At 59.8% G+C, this 17,411-nt stretch overlaps 1 protein-coding gene across 3 annotated transcripts in view; it reads left to right on the plus strand.

The window, feature by feature from the left end:
- The window catches only part of SCUBE1 (signal peptide, CUB domain and EGF like domain containing 1), an 86,049-nt gene that overhangs the window by 15,614 nt on the left and 53,024 nt on the right, over positions 1 to 17,411 (plus strand). The window lies entirely within an intron of this gene.

Below are 17,411 nucleotides of genomic sequence, written 5' to 3' on the forward strand. Positions count from 1 at the left end.
GGTTCTGCTACTGCTTTGTGACTGGACATTTGCTTAATCAAAAACATGTATTTATTTATTTGAAAGAGTTGCAGAGAGATGTATGTACTCGCCAATGGCCAGTGCTGGGCCAGGCTGAGGCTGGGAGGTTCATCCAGGTCTCCCTTGTGATTGACAGGGGCCCCAAGCACGTGGGCCATCCTCTGCCTTCCCAGGAGCATTAGCAGGGGGCTGGATGGCTAGTGGAGCAGCCGGGACCCGAACCATCCAGCTCCCGTATGGCAGGTCCACACACCCCACCACAACACTGACCGTGCAGCTGGGCAACTGGACATCTAGAGTTTAAGATTTATTTTTATTTTTATTGCAAAGTCGGATATAGAGAGAGGAAGAGAGACAGAGATTTTCCGTCCATGGATTCACTCCCCAAGTGACTGCAACGGCCAGAGCTGAGCCGATCTAAGCCAGGAGCCAGGAGCTTCTTCTGGGTCTCCCACGCCGGTGCAGGGTCCCACAGCTTTGGACCATCCTTGAGTGCTTTCCCAGGCCACAGGCAGGGAGCTGGACGGGAAGTGGGACCAGCAGGAAGTGGGTGCCCATATAGGATCCCAGCACACACAAGGCGAGGACTTCAGCCACCAGGCTACCGTGCCGACCCTAGAGTTTGTTTTCACACTCAGAATCCAGAGGGGATTCCAGGCCCTTTTTTTTCCCCTCTTTTTCTGTTTTCCCAGTTGTTTCCTTAGGAATACTTCCTAAGTGCGGGACTCCTGGATCCAAGAGCCGTTTGGAATGTTAAAGGCTCTCGACATGGCTTCCTGTGAAGGGCTCGGCTGACCTTGGCTCTGCCTGCGTGTAGGGGCTCAGCGTGGCAGCCCCACTTCCTGCATGCTCTTGTCCTTGCCTCTCAGGAGCACGCTCGCCCGAGTCCCCGGCCTGGTTTTGTTTAATGCATGTTGGAGCGCAGATGAGCTGTTATGGGAAACAGATCTGTGAACATGTAATTACACCCCAAATCACTGCCCAAGCGGAGGCCTGGAGAGCAGGTTATTAAAGCCCAGAGGGGCCTGTGGAAAGAGAGCCCCAGACGGGCCAGAGTGTGGGTGGAAGCAGGACTCAAGGAGGGGCCTTACAGAGAAGGTGCCAGACCCCCTGAGGTCAGGGAGCACGGAGCTGTGAAGGCTGTGAGCAGCACTGGAGGAGGCTGGGCTCGGGGCATCCGGGAGGAGTAGCTGGGAGAGGGCTGCAGTCAGGTGGAGCCTTGGGGCATCCGGGAGGAGTAGCTGGGAGAGGGCTGCAGTCAGGTGGAGCCTCGGGGCATCCGGAAGGAGTAGCTGGGAGAGGGCTGCAGTCAGGTGGAGCCTTGGCTTAAGCCCTAAGGAATCGCACAGCTCCTCACGTGCAGTGTAGAATGAAATAGTCTCCAAGTGTCCTCTCATCGAATCCTCCCAAAAGCCAGGAGCCTCACCTTCACAGATGACAGGAGAAGCCAGCTCGGTCACCGCTGGTCATGGAAGGCAGAGCCAACAGTCCTCGATGGCCAGTTGGAAGCAGTGTCACCCGGTGGTCAGGAGAGCAGACCCTGGGAGCCGTGGCTCTCAGCAACGTGACCTCTGACCAGCCTCCGGGTCCTCACAAGTGAGCTGGAATGCATGGTCCCTCTCCTGGGGGGCTCTGGGGAGGAGTCAGTGAGATCCCAGGCACAGAGCAGAACCGGGCACTGTCATCAACTTCCAGGTGCCCCGTGTTGGCGCAGGCTGGTTTGATACCTGCAAGGCCTCTGGGGCCTCACTGGGGACAGAACTCGCGCCGTCTGCACTGCCAGGGCCCCCTTTGCAGCCGTAGCACTGGTGTGTCCCTGTTTGTCAACACCCTTGTCCTGCCTGGGGCATGTACATCCAGTGTCCCCAGGCCGCCAGTGTCCCCAGCCTCCCCTAGCGGTGTTGTTTGCGAGGGGGGTCTTTGTTCTGATGAGCTGTTCCTGACCTGGATTAAGAGCTGGGGACAACTCCCCTGACTGTGTAGCTTGCACCTGTGGCAGTCAGAGACCTGCTCCCTCCCTCGCCCCCGCCTTCGGCTCTGGGTAGGCCCTTCCCAGCCGCCATCTTTGTATTTGATCATTTTCCTTCTCGAGGCAAAACTCCATCTCATGCAGCCGATTGCCTGTGTGACATTGAAGTGCTCAAGGATGTGGCCTGTGGGAGGTGTCCTGCGTGGGAGGCCCCGGTGTGGGGTCAGCGTCCTGGGGCTGGCTCAGCGTTGAACCGGGTCATGCTGGAGGAGCAGGCTGGGTGGAAATTAGACATTGTATGCTCAAATTCTGGTGCTGTCACTTGGGAGTTAGCGACGGGAGTTAGGCCAGATGTTCCAAGCCTGCCTGCTTCAGCTCCCAGAACGATGAAACGGAGCAGAAACTCACAAGTCAGAGGCTCCAGGTGACCACTCTGAAGTGTGTTGAGCTGTGCAGGCAGGTGGGAAACCGTGCCCAGGTCCGATGGGGTCACCGTGTCATAGCACAGGTCTGTAGCTGCCAGCCCACAGGCCTTCTCAGTGCGTGATTGCAGCCTTCCTCCCTCTGGGCCACAGCCAGTGTCCAGGTCCCAGCTCCTGGGCAAAGCTGGGGATGGAGGCTGTGTCCCACTTGACTATGCTCAGACATAATTTTGAAGATCCTGTCTCCCGACCTTGGCCAAGGGTCCTTCTTGATGACTAGAGGCTAAATTAGAATTCGGAAGTTTAGCACTCATTGGAGTTTTGCACCCAGAAGTGGTTTCATGGGTGACACTGTCCCCTGGGTACCTGCCACACCAGAAGGAGCCTCAGGACAGCCTAGCCAGAAGGGCTGAGCTCTGGCCGCTCTCCACCTGTTGCTAGTTAGACTCAAGTGTCATCTGTCCCTCTGAGAACTGCCAGGCTTGGGTTGTTGGGAACGTGGTCTACAATAGTGGGGACACCCATGACCAGGGAGCCATGCTCCACTCCCAGCTGATCCATGAACTTACAGCAGGGGGAGGGCTGCCGTCGTGGGGACCCTTCCCGCTAAAGCGTGATGCCCACGGCAGGGCCATGTCCCTCCCTGCTGCTCATGGCCGCAACCCGCTGGATCTGTGTGTGTGCCACCTGATGAGGCTGCCAGCACAGGGCCCGCCCCGGCAGGCTGGGAGATGTTGAGTTGTCAGAAGGTTCGCACTTCACTCTGCCTGTGCAGGCCTGGCCGTCCCCGGGCAGTCACAAAGGCATCACCCGTCACACGGTCAGGCCCTTGGCGTCCTCTGGCTGGTTGATCTCCGGAGTCAGGGTCAAGAGTCTTGTCGAGTCGAGACGTTTCCTGCATGACTCTGGGTGAAGACCCTGTCCGGGTGAGCGAACCAGCAGCCACGAGGCTGGTGGCTTCAGGGTTGTTTTCCTGCCTGAGTGTGCACAGTTGAACCCTGTCTTTCTTTTTTGAGTAAACGGGGTTATTTTCTTGTGGAGATGGCTTGCCTGGGACTGCGTCCCAGAGGACGTCCAAGTCCGTCCTTTGGAGAGCGAACCCTTCTCTCTATTTGACATCTTTATTGAGGAATTTCTCAAATATAACAGAAAATGACACCAGAGGGAATTGGAACCAAGATGAAATCTTGCTCAACCCCAAATGGCTGCTTTTAGCTATGTAATTACTTGAAATAGCAGTAGTTCTGTTTGAAAAATATTATTCCAAACTCCATGCAATTGGACGGCAGAACGATATTTAGGCTAATAGAATAAGATTTTTTTTTTTTCATCTTAAATGAGAACCAGCAGTGGGTGATCTCCCCCCTCCCCGCCCCGTCTTCACAAAGCAAGGCTCCTTTTTCCCCAGAGCCATTAGTTCACCAAGCCAGATGTTTGCTCCGACCTCGCTCTTTCCCTGTCTTACTGAAAACCACGTCTCTCCGGTCACTCACAGTTTGAATTCTGGGCTGGCCTCTCAGCACTTTTTTCCCCCTGATGAAGACAAGTTATGTGCAAGCCAGACTCTGCAAAGGATCAAGTTACGCACCAGCTCGCTGCCTTCCCGTTGCTGTCCATGGAGCGCCCCTCCTGTGCTTGTGTCCGGCACCCGTGGACAGAAGCCTCTAGTGTGCTTCCTATCCCCACGAACCTGGGAGCCTGTCTGCGTGCCCACCTTCTGCCCCACAGCACCGAGAAAGGAGAGCAGCGGGTCTATGCTGCTGGGTCTGGGCTGCTGGGGGTGCCCTTGTTTGTGTGAGCCGGGGGACTGAGAACCCCAGCGTCTGCTGGCCGAGGGCTGGCTCACTCCAGGGCGCGCATGTCCAGGGGCCTCGTCCCTGATAGCTTGTCGCCTGCTGTATTTGGGTACCACGTGTGGCCTTGAGCCACTCTCAGGACATCATGTCACCCTGTTTGGCTGTGCTGAGCCCTCTCTTCCAGAACCTCCTCTCGGCTCCTTGTCCTGCCACTGGCTCGTGAGGCCTTGCAGGCCAGGACTCTGCCAGCTGTGCTGCCCCTGGCCCTGGACCAGCTTGTCTGCCCTGTTCTGGGGTCCTGTGTGGCCCACCCCAGGCCTCGCTTTGTGCTCTGTCTTGGGTCCTTGCCGCGTGCCCTGAAAGCATACTTTGTCTCATCCGCCTCTGTCTCGCTTCGGAGCCCAGTGCGGTGCCAGGCAGGACTCAGGCATTTGATAAGTACTTGTGGAATGAAGGAGCTGACGCACATGGCCCAGCACCTTGTCAGCCTTCTTCCCAGCAGACCTCCATGTCGGGCCCGCACAGAGCTAAAGGTGAATCAGACGAGGGTGCTTTCTGTGGACACCCAGGGTCACCAGGAAGACAGGTCCCCACAGCTCTGAGAAGGGGAGCGTGTGCTCCGTGACCAGGAATCCCTAGCCTTCCACCTGCGCCTATGTTCGTTTTTATTTTTAAAAATGTTCTGAGCCACACACAGTGTTAAGCGCTCAGCACTGCACCCACTCGACAAGGTGCTTGCACAGTAAGTGGAGCAGGACTTTCTCTAAGTAAACTCGTAAACTCGGTCAAGACGTCTCCGGCCAGATCCACTGAAAATGAAATAAGAGAAAGTGATGAGATAGAAGGTGCTGGAAACGTGACAGCCTTGGGCAAGGGAAGACTCCAGCTACTGTGGTTGCATTGAAAAAAAAAACAAAACAGGACACACACACATACTGGTGGGTGGTGAATACCCTCTGCTCAAAGATGCTGCAGGTCCGGAATCCTGACAGGGCATAGCAAGACGACTGCTCTCCACCCCACAGTGTCTGTGGCCTCGGGGAGGGAGCAGGGAGACAGAAGAGGAGAGGAGCTGGTGGTCAAAAGCTGGAATCATCTGGAGGCAGCCTTACTTGCGTCTAATGATCGGGACTGGCTGTTGGCCTGGGTGTGGACAGGTCATCTTGTTATGTGATCTTTGCACAAGAGCTGGCACGAGGCTCTTCCCCACACAGTGACTACGTCCCCAGGGGACAACGCCAAGACCATGGAGTTTCTCCAGGCTGGCCCCAGAAGTCATGTCCCCCAGACTGTCCCAGAGAAAAGGAGACACCTTCAGGAAGGGGCCTCCATCCAGGAAGGAGCAGGCTGGACACATGCAGGACCCTGAGACGGAGACAAGCTGGGGGCCTGTCAGTGGCCCAGAGGGTCAGGAGTGAGGGGCAGGGTCCGAGGGTGACAGGGAGACAGGCAGGAAAGGGCCTTACCAACACTAGAAAGGCGTTTGGATTTAAGCCCAAATTCACCGAAAAGCGTAGAGACTAACTCATCTAGCTGACTTTTTAATGCGGCGGACACTTTGGGGCTGCCAGGTAGGGAATGCATGACGAGGCATACGGCATGCTGGCATCAGGAGACCCCTGTGGTGGTCTTGGTCCGAGGTCATGGTACCTTAGCATAGAGTGACCGCAGGAGAGCGGAGAGCGGGACTCGATTTGGAAGGCAACTCGTGGGAACTGCTCGCCAGTGTGAGGAGTGCAGGGAAAACAAGATGGGGCCACCACTGGGCTTTTTCCTGCCGTTTCGGCGTGCGGAGGGTGCGGCTGGAGGTGCCGCAGGCCTCGCGTGGCTTTGGCTGGGCTGTTTGAGATGACGAGCAGGCAGTCTACTGGAGCCAGGGAACCCGTTCAGACATCTGGGGAGCGGCCAGCCCCCGCACCACCCCCCCACAGCTGCTTTGTACGCCAGAGATCTTCACAGCGTCTGTCTCATAAAGCTGATGTGTGCACCTGCCCTGTGCCAGGCCTTGGCTGAGAGCTCACAATTCAAAAGGCACCAGGAACTGAGCTGCTTGGATCTATCACTTCCTGTGTGACCCGAGAAAGTAGCTTAACTTCTCTGGGCCGACAGCAGTCACATCTGTGACACAGCGCAGGTCAAGGCTGGGTGAGACCGGCCTGGCACGTGGAGAGGGACCAACAGGTGGCACTCCTCCTCCGAGGAGCATTGATTCCTGCCATGCAAAGTCAGAACCCAGAGAACACCCGTGGAGTGGTGCCAAGGACGTGGCTGCACCGTGTGTGAAGCTCTCAGGCCGGGACTTGCTCCAAACTGCCCCCAGTTGAGGGTTTCCTGCTGCCGCCGCCGCTGCCACCACCACTGCCACCATGACCAGAATTTGAGCCTCCTTCTGGAGAGCCTCGGTCTGGGGCCCTATGAAATGGGAATGACTCCCGTTCAGCAGGACCGCCTGAGAGGGACATGCAGGTGACAAGCAAGGCTGCTCAGAGGAAGGGGAGGGGCAGCAGGGGCGCCCGGAGCCTGCTCGCCGGCCTGGAGCCCAGCTGCCACCAGGAGGAGGCCGACGCCCTGGTGCACGGGGCAGGCCACTCCCGGCACGATGAAAGGCCTCTCCAGCTGGAGACGATGTGTTGCTCCCTTGAACCCCAAGTGGAGGCTCGAGTTGCCTGTGTTTATTTGTCTTTGTGCTTCGACAGCTCCAGCTCAGATGTATTTCTTGCTGGGGCGGTCGGGGGCTGGTGGGGGAGAACGCTGACCGTTCTCATGTAAAACTCAACAGCCTCGGACCGCCAGAGACTCCTGCTGTAAACAGCCACATTTTCTAAGGTAAACTCCAGAGTTTTCTTCCCACCTTGCATGTGGTTGCCGCCCCTGGCCCCACGCCATCCCCACTCGGCCCACCACGCTCAGGTGATATAAACACACGGCGGTCGAGGGACTGGCCGTGAGTGGACAAGCCGGACTTGGGCCGGCCTCTCCCCTCGGCTTTTTACAACTGTTAATCTGATGGGAATGCATTGGCCTGAGAAAAAGAAACAGACTGCCCAGTGGTGTTGGTCTCTGTAAACGAGCGTCCACCCGTCCGTCCTGGGGTCACTGCTGCCGTGAGGAGACCCCGGGCCAGGCGGAGGGCGGCCTGCGTGTTTGGCAAGCGAAGCAGGCCTTCACGGCTTTGTGCCCGGGGCCAGCTCGGGAGCTTAGGCCAACACTGGGTGGGCTGCATCTGACAGAGGGGGCCAGAGTGGAAGGAGCCGCGAGCTGAAGGTCAGCGACCACTGGGGGACCTGTGTGGGCGGGAGTCTCCCCGCCGCTCTGTGAAGTTTGGGCCTGGGACTCGACCAGACTGTCAGAGTCAGGCAGGTGGGGGGTGTTTATGGCAGAGCGCCGATTTCCCAACCAAGTCACATGGGGCGGGGGTCACACTGCCCTGGCAGAAACAGGCAGCAGGTCTGGCCAGGACCAGGGCCTCACTATCCCCCCTCAGTGCATCCCCCCTGACTCCCTGGCCATGCACCTTGGAGCCCCGTGCCTGGGCCTTCACATCAGCCTGCTGGGCTATGAGGTCAGGCTCTTTCCAGGACCCCCTCACCCGGCCAGCTTGCAGTCCCGTCTCCTCCTCTCCTTGTGGCTTGCAATCCAGGCTCTGGCATGTATAGTATCTTTCACTTCCTCATCCCACAGCCCCTGCCTTCTCTGGGGCGCTCTCGCACCTGCTACCCAGAGGGCTCCCCGCTCGTCCCTCAGCACTGAGCAAAGGCCCCGTGCACACCCTATCCCAGCTTCCCTCACTTGCACCGGGCCCTCAGACAATGGTCCCTACTTCCTTGGGAGTTCCCAGAAGTTTGACCAACTTGGCTCTTCGTTCCAGGGCCGACTCTGTGTGTGTGTGCGTGTGTGCATGTGTTTGTGGCATAATATTGGAGCGTGTTCATTAGGTCAGGGAGGACCAGCCGTGCACAGGCCACCCTTGGGGGCACACACACAGAGCTGGGCACCTCACTCCCCCAGGGCCCACGTGCATGCCCAGCTCCCCGTGGGCTCTGTTCTGGTCATGGAGACACAGAGCCACTTGCTAGCTGTCATTGTGCTTACCTGAACAGGAGGGCTGCAGGGAGACAGCTGGTGGCCTCTGTGAAGGCACATTGCTCACGGTGGGCGGCAGGGCATCCACCCTCTCCCTCACCCTCTCCCCTTGCCTGTGCAGTCAGGTCAGGGGTGGCACCTCCACCCAAGACCCCCTTCCTGTTGGCAGGAGAATTTAGTAATGGCCAGACCTCTTCCCACAGGGCTGAAAAACACCGTCACTCCCCCTGGGGCCAGACCCTGCAAAGGTCTCAATTTGGTGGCCCCAGGGAAGAAGTCCTGCTCTGTCACAGGTCGGAGAGGCCAAGTCCATAAAAAGCCAGAAAAACCCCAACCACGGACGATGAGCCGACTCCGGCCCACTGCTGCTCCCGTCTGCAGAGCCCTTGCCAAGGGCTCGGGCAGAGCTCTGAGAAATAAACAGAAAATAAGTGTGCTTTGAAGCCTCTTTAAAAATACCCTAGCCCCAGGGCACATGCCCCACGCCAGACACAGAGCCGTGTGCCTAAAACGGGCCAGTGTGTCTCTGCCAAGAGTCCTGCTTGTGTTGGAGTGGCCTGCAGCCTGGACCTCAGGCGGACCTGGGCAGATGCTACAGTGGCCTCCTCTCTCTGCACCCCACCCCGACAAGGACGGGCCTGACTGTTTACAGTGTCCATTAGCCAGCCCCTGTGCGTTAGCCACCTAGCACCCCGACCGTCACCCACCTCGCCCCTCCACAGGCAGCAGGAAACAGAACACCAGCAGAGATGCTGTGCAACCCGGATGGCATGCTTCATCTGTGGCAAGTGGGCAGCTGTGGCAGTTGCCCAGACACTTGGCTTGGGGTCTTTAGGAACCTCTCTGGTACTTGCCCTGCCCGGCTCACGGGAGGCAGCTGCACGGGACCGGACCCCTGCCTCCCCTTCAGGCTTCCCCAACAAGTTCAGTGTGAAGGCCTCTCGGGGCATCCATGTCCTCCCAGCCCTGGGCACGAATGGCCCCTGCCTGGGGAACCTTCCCCACGCCAAGCAAAAGTTCCAGCCGCTCCTCCGCACTTCCCCCAGGCAGGGCACAGTGACCGAATGACCAGGGCCAGTTTACGTCACTGGAATGAGACCCCTATCCAAAAATGCTCCAAGAAAAAAAGGCATAAAATCACTCCCCCTGTATCTGGCTGCCCCGGCAGGTGCACAGGTGGCATGGTTTGCTCCTGTCTAGCTTGGCCCGGGCGCAGGCGCAATCCCACGTGGGTGTAAACATCATACTGCCACCTGTACACACCTCTTCCCACCCACTACCAGAAGCCCGTGGCCGAGGTGGGAGAGCGTCACTGAGGCCAGACTGTGGGGAGGCCCGGCCAGGGAGAGCTGCTGCCCTGCCCTGCCTGTCCGGCTGGGCCCCTGGCTGGATCACATGGCCTGGCGCATGCCTGTCTGCCAGGGTGGGGCAGGTGACTGACTCACTCTGCCTGGAGTGAGTGGCAAGCCCTAGGTGGGCGTGGGGCGACCAGGCAGGGCCAGGTGTGAAAGGCCACCTCTGAGGGCTGAGGCCTGCGTGCTGAGGTTCCTGCCTTCGACTGCAGGAATAGCAGACTGGCCAGTGGCCGCACCCAGGGCCTGCATGGCCTGAACCTGCTCCCAGCATCTGCTGAGGGGGCCAGGCCTGAGCCGCTGTGCAGTGAGGCAAGGGGCGGGGATGGGGTGGCGCTGCAGACCGACCGTCCAGGATGGTGCTTTGCAAGGAGAAAATGCCTGCGTGGCACGAGACAGAACGCAGATGCTCCCGCATGCGGGTGTGTCTTGGGCGTGGGAGCGCCGATCTGTTGCTTCTCGCAGATTCACAGAATGTCCTTGTAGGGTCAGACAGCGTTGCCGGACGCGCTGGGGTCTGGAGGGGCAGTGTGCCACAGAAAGGAAATAGCTACATCCTCGGGCTGGAGAAGATGGCTCAGCTGTGTGGAGTCCCAGTGACTTTTCAGGCCCCCTGACTTGGCCAGAAAGCCCCCTGCTGCCTGCTCACAGCCCTCTGCCAGGGCTTCCTCGTCAGCCCTGACAAGAGGCTCCTTCCTCAGTCCTGGTCATGGCTGCGCGCCCCAGCCTAAAACCTGATGATGAGGGGCATCCCAGGACCCAATAACATGCCAGGGGAGTCCAGCCGAGGGCCACCCCTGCGCCCGGCCAGCCTGGACAGTGACGTGTCCTTGCAGAGCTGTCACACAGAGGGCACAGACCAGATGAAGAAGAGGGAGACCAACCACACAGCCCAGCAGGCTGGCAAGGGGAAGGCGTGGACTTTACAGCTAGCTGTAAGGTGGGAGAAAATGCCAGAAGAGTGAATGCCTGAAGGTTAAAACTCCTGGTGGTACTAAGGCTGGGGATCCATGAGTTTGGCTGGACTCACGTGGCACAGACCGGCCGGACCAGCCTCTGGAAATCAGGGGCCTCTTACAAGGAGCTGACACCCCTGGCGCCCAGCCCCCGGCCATCACAGCAGCCACAAGGCCTCCTGAGCCCCAGGGCAGCCCCTTGCAGATTCGCTCAGTACAGTTGGGCACTCCCAGTGCCCCCGCTTGGCTTGTCTGGTCCTGCGCCTCCCCTCTGGCCAGCCCTCCAGGTTTAGAACCATCGAAAGGAATCTTGACAAACTCCAGGGCCTCCCACAGATGTCCAGCGTGGATCACACAGCTGTGCAGAGGCCGGGAGGGGGAGGGGGAGGGGGCATCCAGTCCCCACCGTGGCTCTGCCTGCCGCCACAGCCACTGTGTAAGAGATGACTCAAAACACATGGACGCAGCCAGGGCTCAGCCGTCACAGCCCTGTCCTGGCCTGTGCTTGGAGCTGAATGGGGGGCTCAGACAACAGTCAGTCAGGTGTCACCCAGAAGGGGTCTGGCTCGTTCCAAACTCCATCTTTCCAGCACTCACCAGAAACACTGCCTCCCTTCCATGGAAGCCTGGTCCTCCTCCTCTTGGGAACGCGGCTGGCAAAGCAGGACGCACTGGACTGGTGGGTCCGTTCATTTTCTAGACAGTGATGGGCAGCCCTAGGCACCTAATCGTGGGCAGGCCGTGGCAGGGAGGACATCGGGTCCGTCCCCCCTGCCCTCGGCTGTGGTGGGGTTCACGATCAGGCAAGGTGGAAGCAGGCGACTGAGGACAGCTCAGCTCTCCTCAGCTGCTCAGGCACTTTCTGCCTGACCGTGATCTACACATCCCCCACCCCACCCCAGCCTCCAAAAGCCTGTCCCTCCGCTGCAGCCACTGCTTCCCCGGGATCCTGGGAGCGCAGCCAGTGCTTTGTAGGACGCTGCCCCAAAGGCCATGCAGCTCACCTCTGGTGGAGCAGGCCAGAAGCCAGGGCCGCAGGGAGCCAGGCCAGGAGCTCCACTCCCCGAGTGCATTTCTGTGCTGCTCCGATGGTTGCACGGTCCACCCACAGACACCCTGGGACCCTGTGTTGTCTTGGGAGAGACGGACAGAAGGTCACACGTCACCAGGTGGGGAGAAGGAAGCAGCACAGAGCTTATTGCGCTCTCCGTTGGTGGCCAGGGAGAGTATCTCGGGCGGTGGCCGCATGCTGAGATCCAAAGCCCTGAACAGAAGTGGATGGAGTCCCACTGCAGCCAGGCCCTGCCACACACTGCAGCACAGACAACGCCGAGCACAAGGAGGACCCCGGGGGAATCGGCTGCTGCCAGAGGTCCAGAGCAGGCAATCCTGGAGGGTCAGGAAGGGGTTGGGAGAACAGAGGATGGGCACAGCTTCTGGAGTGGTAAGAATGTTCTGGAATGAGACCCCAGTGATGCTGGCACAACCAAGTGAAAAGCCACGGGGACGTACCAGTGCATTTTCCGTTACAGGATTATAGGCACAAAAGACGGTGTGTGCGATGTAACAAAAGGCTCATCCCACAGCACAGCGAGCTGCCCACGCACCCAGCTCCTCAGCCACTTCAGGCCCAGCCCCAGTAGGATGGGAGCCCCAGCAAAGGTCCCCCCCGGTGGTATGCGGGCTGGAGGTAGCATAAAGAGCCAAGACCGGAAGGCCCGTGCAGGGCACAGGCTGCCTTTGGACTTGGCACGTTGTCCCTCTCCCAACATGGAGGGGCGTTCCCATCCCAGAGCCTGCCCACCCCCTCCCTGTCCCCCATGGTGCTTGAACCGCTTTGCCCTGCAGTTAGCTCTGCATTACAGAGAAGGAAGCCCTGGGCCCTGGAGTCCCAGCAGTTTACTCTCTGAGGTTTGGCCCTATGCCTAGATTGTCCCAAGAAGCACTGGTCAGCAGTCAGCTGTGGGGCAGGGCTCAGGTGGGTAGGCCCCAAAGGCCAGAAGCTTCCGCAGAGCCTTCCCTAGGTAGCGGTCCTGAGGCTGCGGACCCATGACTGTGGGCCCCCAGCTCGTAGGACTGTCGCCACTACCTGTGTCTCCCGCTCACAGCCAACCTGCGGGGGCATCAGGCCCCCCAGAGAAGGCCTTGGCTGGTGTGTGGAGCAGGAAGCAGACAGGTCCTGGGGGACCCTGCTCTCCCTCCTGCCTGCCAGAGCCGGAGCTCTTAACAGCTCAGGGAGTGTTCTGGAACCACCAGAACCCAGGCCCCGAAGCCCTAAGACCTGTGTGTATTTTACCCGAAATCGAATCCATCTGGTTCTCATTTATTTACACTTAACTCATCAAATGCAATTTTGCAAGAGCCGCTCGATAGCCAAAAGGCTTTTCTCCCTAAGCCGCCCCTTCTGAGAGAGCAGAGGTGGGGATGTGGGGTGGTGGGGTGGGGGCACAGCCTCAGGGACCAGGTGGGAGCCCTCAGTGCCATGGGGGCGGGGAGCAGTGGGTGGCTAGGCTGCTGGCTGAGATGGGCCGGGTGTCTTGGGCACCATGCTCCCCAACACACCCCACCACCATCACTACCACCCTCCCTAACACACACATACACACCCCTCCTTGCCCAGAACCAGGGCAGAGTGACACCTTGGAGGCCCCTGACGGCACACACACACCTCCCCGCCCCGGGCCAGGGCAAAACTGACTCCTTGGAGGCCCTGGCAGCCAGGCCAACACAGGTGGGGCCTGCGCAGAACACGGAGTCTCTGTCACGTCCTGCCACACTCGCGGGACACAAAGCCACCAAGACTGGACCCAGGGAGTCATGCTGAGTTATAAATACAGCAAAACCTGGAGCCTCGGTGCAAAGGAGGACAAACAGCAGCTATTCACGAGAACAAACACCGCACCCTGGGTCACGGGCAAACCACAGGCCCGCCTGCCAAGGCAGCGCGGAAGTAGCCTGCCACTGTCCACACCGGAAAACACCCGTCCAGTCACAGCACAGGGGCCCACCCCAGACATGACCCGTGCGGACGGGGCTGTGCTGTGAGGAGGCAGGCAGCTCAAGGCCTGCTGTGCAGATACTGGGGTCGCACCTGAGGGCTGGGGGCAGGACAGGAGCTGAGCCCAGGGACCCCAGTGGGAAATGATCCTTGGTGCCAGAGTACAAGCCTACTTCCAGCAGTGACCATCATCATCCAAAGAAAGCACTGAGCCAAGGGGACTGAGGGCCAGGGGAGGCAAGAGACACCCCGGCAGACACCTGCGCCAGGGGTCAGAGGAGGCCAGGCCAGCAGCAGCCTGGAGACTACATGGCGGCACAGAGTTGAGAACAGGGACTTTGAGAGCCAGGTCATGCACCGGCCTGGGTGGCCGTGAGGGTTAGGGCTGGACAGTAAGGCAGATGAGGCCCCGTCTGCCAGCCAGGCATTCGTGCCTTGCTTGGTGCCCTGGTCTCTCCCTCCCGCCTTCCGCCCCCGCACCCGGGGAGCACAGCCCCTCTGTCTCAGCCCAGTCCTTGTTGTGGTTTAACCCTGGGGACAGGTGCCTCCCTTCCCACCAGGAACCCAGCACAGGCCTCATCAGCTATTGACCTTCTACTTGTCAGGGCTAGGGGCACCACGGCAGGGCTGGGTCCAACTCAGGCTTGCCCCCATGCCCAGAGCAAGGATGCCTCTGCTTGCCCTCGCCACAGTGGGGACCCCGCAGCCACCCTGCCCTGTGTGTGCTGTGCTGGTCCTGTCTGGGAGCTTTGCTTTCGGAGGGTCCCACCCCGCCTCCTGCCTCGGTCAGAGACCTCCCTCACTCCTTGGCTCCGCGCCTGTGGCTGCTGGCCTCCTGGAAGCCTCTGGGCCAACGTGCAGGCCACCTGCCGAGTGCAGGGAGTTGGGCAGCCTCAGGGCAGCGTGGCACACAGGCCGTGATGGGTGTGTGGGGGGATGAGTGACCAACAGTAAGATTTTCTAGGGGCCCACAGTACAAGAAGAGCCAGGTTGGGGTGAGGAGCCCTGTTCCAGATCAGGGTCCCGAACCACACTGAGAGGTGAGCAGGCTGTGGTGCCCTGTGGTACATCCCCTGTGTGCACTCCACCCCAGAGCCGGCCCCCTGGGATCTGAGCCCCCGGCCCTGCCATCCCTGACCCGGACGTCAAGCACTCGCACTCACTCGTACCCACCCCAGGCAGGGACAGGACAGGCAGAGGAAGGAGGTGGGGTGCAGGGGATGATGACACAGAAGGGGATCCTTAGTGCTGGTTTTGGGGAGCTGAGGGCTGAGAGCGTCCGTGCTCAGGCAACTTCCTGTTTTAGCCACACAGGGTCTGATGCCCATCAGAGGACCCGAAGTCAGGCCTTTGGACTCTGACCCTTTGGGTTTTCCTGTCCCCTTTCAGTTTCTGTGAATAGCTTGGCCAACCTCAGGCCCTGTCTGCCTCCAACTTCGCGTCTGCTTGATGACGAGGGATGGGAGCCATTGTGGAGGTTTGTAGGGGCTGGCCAGTGAGCACCGCTGTTGTGAGTGGAGGCCAGCCTGGTGCTCACCCCCATGGAGCACAGTGTCCTGGCCGCGGTCTTCTTCTCAGACCAGAGCCAGTGCCAGGTCTGGCAGGGGCCTCCGCCAGCGGAGCCCAGTCTTTGCTGCCCCAGGTGGTCACTTTGCCAACCTCCCCAAGGTCAGAGACACACAGCAGTGCCTGGGAAGATGCCCTGGCCAATCATCCATCACCCTCAACCTCAGGCTGCCCACGGCGCCGGGTGTGTGGGCATGCCCGTGACCCGCTGCCCCGCTTAGGGGAGGGGGAGCCTTATGTTTGGACCACAGTGGGAAGAGGGAGCAGAGGGGCAACCCTCTCTTCCTGCCTGCTTAATCTTGGGGCTTTATCATTTGGGAGTGGGGGAAAGAAGTGTTTACAGGCCTTGCATTTGTTTCCAATTATTCATCAGTATTGGCAAGGCATTGTTCCCTGCTCGTGTAAACAGCCGCAGCCTAGGCCCTGCCGTCCTGCCAGGACCTTGAACGCCCAGCGAGGGGCGCAGCTGGGCCAGGCCAGATGGCCACAGATGGGTGGCACCCGAAGGGCACCAAGTCGTGCATATGAGGGCATGTCTGTTTTGTTGGCTTTAGAGGGGAACCTTTGCTAGGGGTGCAGAGCCAAGACTCCACAGGAGGAGTGGTGGCTGCAGTAGGAAGGGGCTGATGCTGGCGTCTGGATGGGGTGCCTCTGTGGGGTGCTGTGGGGCCAGAGGACTCAGCCCAGGGGTGCTGGTGCAAGCTGCCTCAGGAACCCATGAATTAGCATGGGTCTGGGTTGACGCAGGGTAAGGACTGGCCTGCTTGTGATGGCGTCGCCTGGCCTAGCCAGCTCAGCCAGGACACAGACCCAGGCCCTGCAGCAGAGCTCTGGCCCAGTGTGTGACTTGGCCTAAGTTCCTCAGTCCCCACTCCTCCCTCCTAAGCCCACAGATGTCCCACAGCCCAGCAACCGAATGGGTCACAAGAGGGTGCTGCGGCCTGCTGAGAGCAGCTACAGGCAGACACCCCCCGACACACACACACACACACACACACACACACCCCAGACACTTGCTGTACCTCAGAGTTACCCCAGCAAAGGCGAGCAGAGGTGAGCTGCCCAACAAATCCTTTCCTGTGGTCCCCGGGCTCCAGGGCTCAGACCCCAGGCCTGCTGTGTCATCCCACCACCACCCCCCTCCTGGCAGGGGCCGCCTTTGCCTTGGAGCCCTGTGAACCCCCGATGGCTTTTAGACTTCAGAGCGCCACTTCCTCCTCCGGCTGCCACACGGCTGACATCTGAGCCGGCTGGAGAGTAATGACCCTGCTCACAGCTGGCCTCAAAGGCAGCCGCCCGCCTCTTGGGTGGTAAGGCGGCCTGCCGGCCTGCCGTCTGGCAGCCTCGGAACGCCAGCTGAACTTGCCCCGGAGCAGACGCGGCTCCTGGGTCAGGGCTGGGCGTCCACTGCCCGCCTGGCCTGGCCTTTTTGCATCCTTTTGGTGCCGACAGGGAGAGGGGGTCGTGTGAAAGGAACCACTCTGTGTGCCCGTGCATGTGTGTGCCGGGGTCCGGGATCAGCCGAAAGCAGCCAGTAGCTCACGTTTGCCTCTGTGGTTTTATATATTTGCCTATTAAAATGACAATACAGACATGGAACATTGAGGCTTCAGAAGCCCTTCTTTCATTAAACAAACTGACACAGCCGCGGGTTATGGCTGCAGTAATTGGAACATGCTGGTCTGTTCAGGACCAGAGCTCCATAAAGAGGCTCCTCAGCCAAGGGCCCTTCGTGCCAGCAGCCTCCAGGCCAGAGCGAGTGTGGGCCCGAGGCCCATCTGCCCCAGGCAGTGGGAAAGACCGCTTGGCCGCCTTCCCCGTGTGCTTGGCAGCCAGAGGTCAGGACCTTGTGCAAACCTCCCCACACACGGGGATGTTGGAGACGAGCCCACAGGGCCTCAGGGTGCCACGGGACACCCTGGCCTCCAGCCGTCCTTGGCTCAGGGTCCTGTAGGCACAGCTGCAGCATGGGGCTGGCTGGGGGCTCGGGGTGCTCCTTGGGATGGAAGCTGAACCTCAGGCTGCTTCGTCCTCTCTGAGAGCCTGGCACTGAGGCTGCTTCGGCCACTTGCTGCCTGGGGGCCCTTGGAAGCCCACCTTGCCGCTCCCTGTCTCAGTCTGTGAAGTGGAGCTATTGCTGGGTTTGACTCAGGCTCACTGATTCAAGAAGATGCTTGAACTGTGCTGGATACAGAGCAGGTGCCGAGTCAGGGTCCCCAGCATCGCAGCACCGTGGAGTACCGCCCCA

This window comes from Ochotona princeps, chromosome 15 (assembly GCF_030435755.1).
Source record: "Ochotona princeps isolate mOchPri1 chromosome 15, mOchPri1.hap1, whole genome shotgun sequence".
Lineage (NCBI taxonomy): Eukaryota > Metazoa > Chordata > Mammalia > Lagomorpha > Ochotonidae > Ochotona > Ochotona princeps.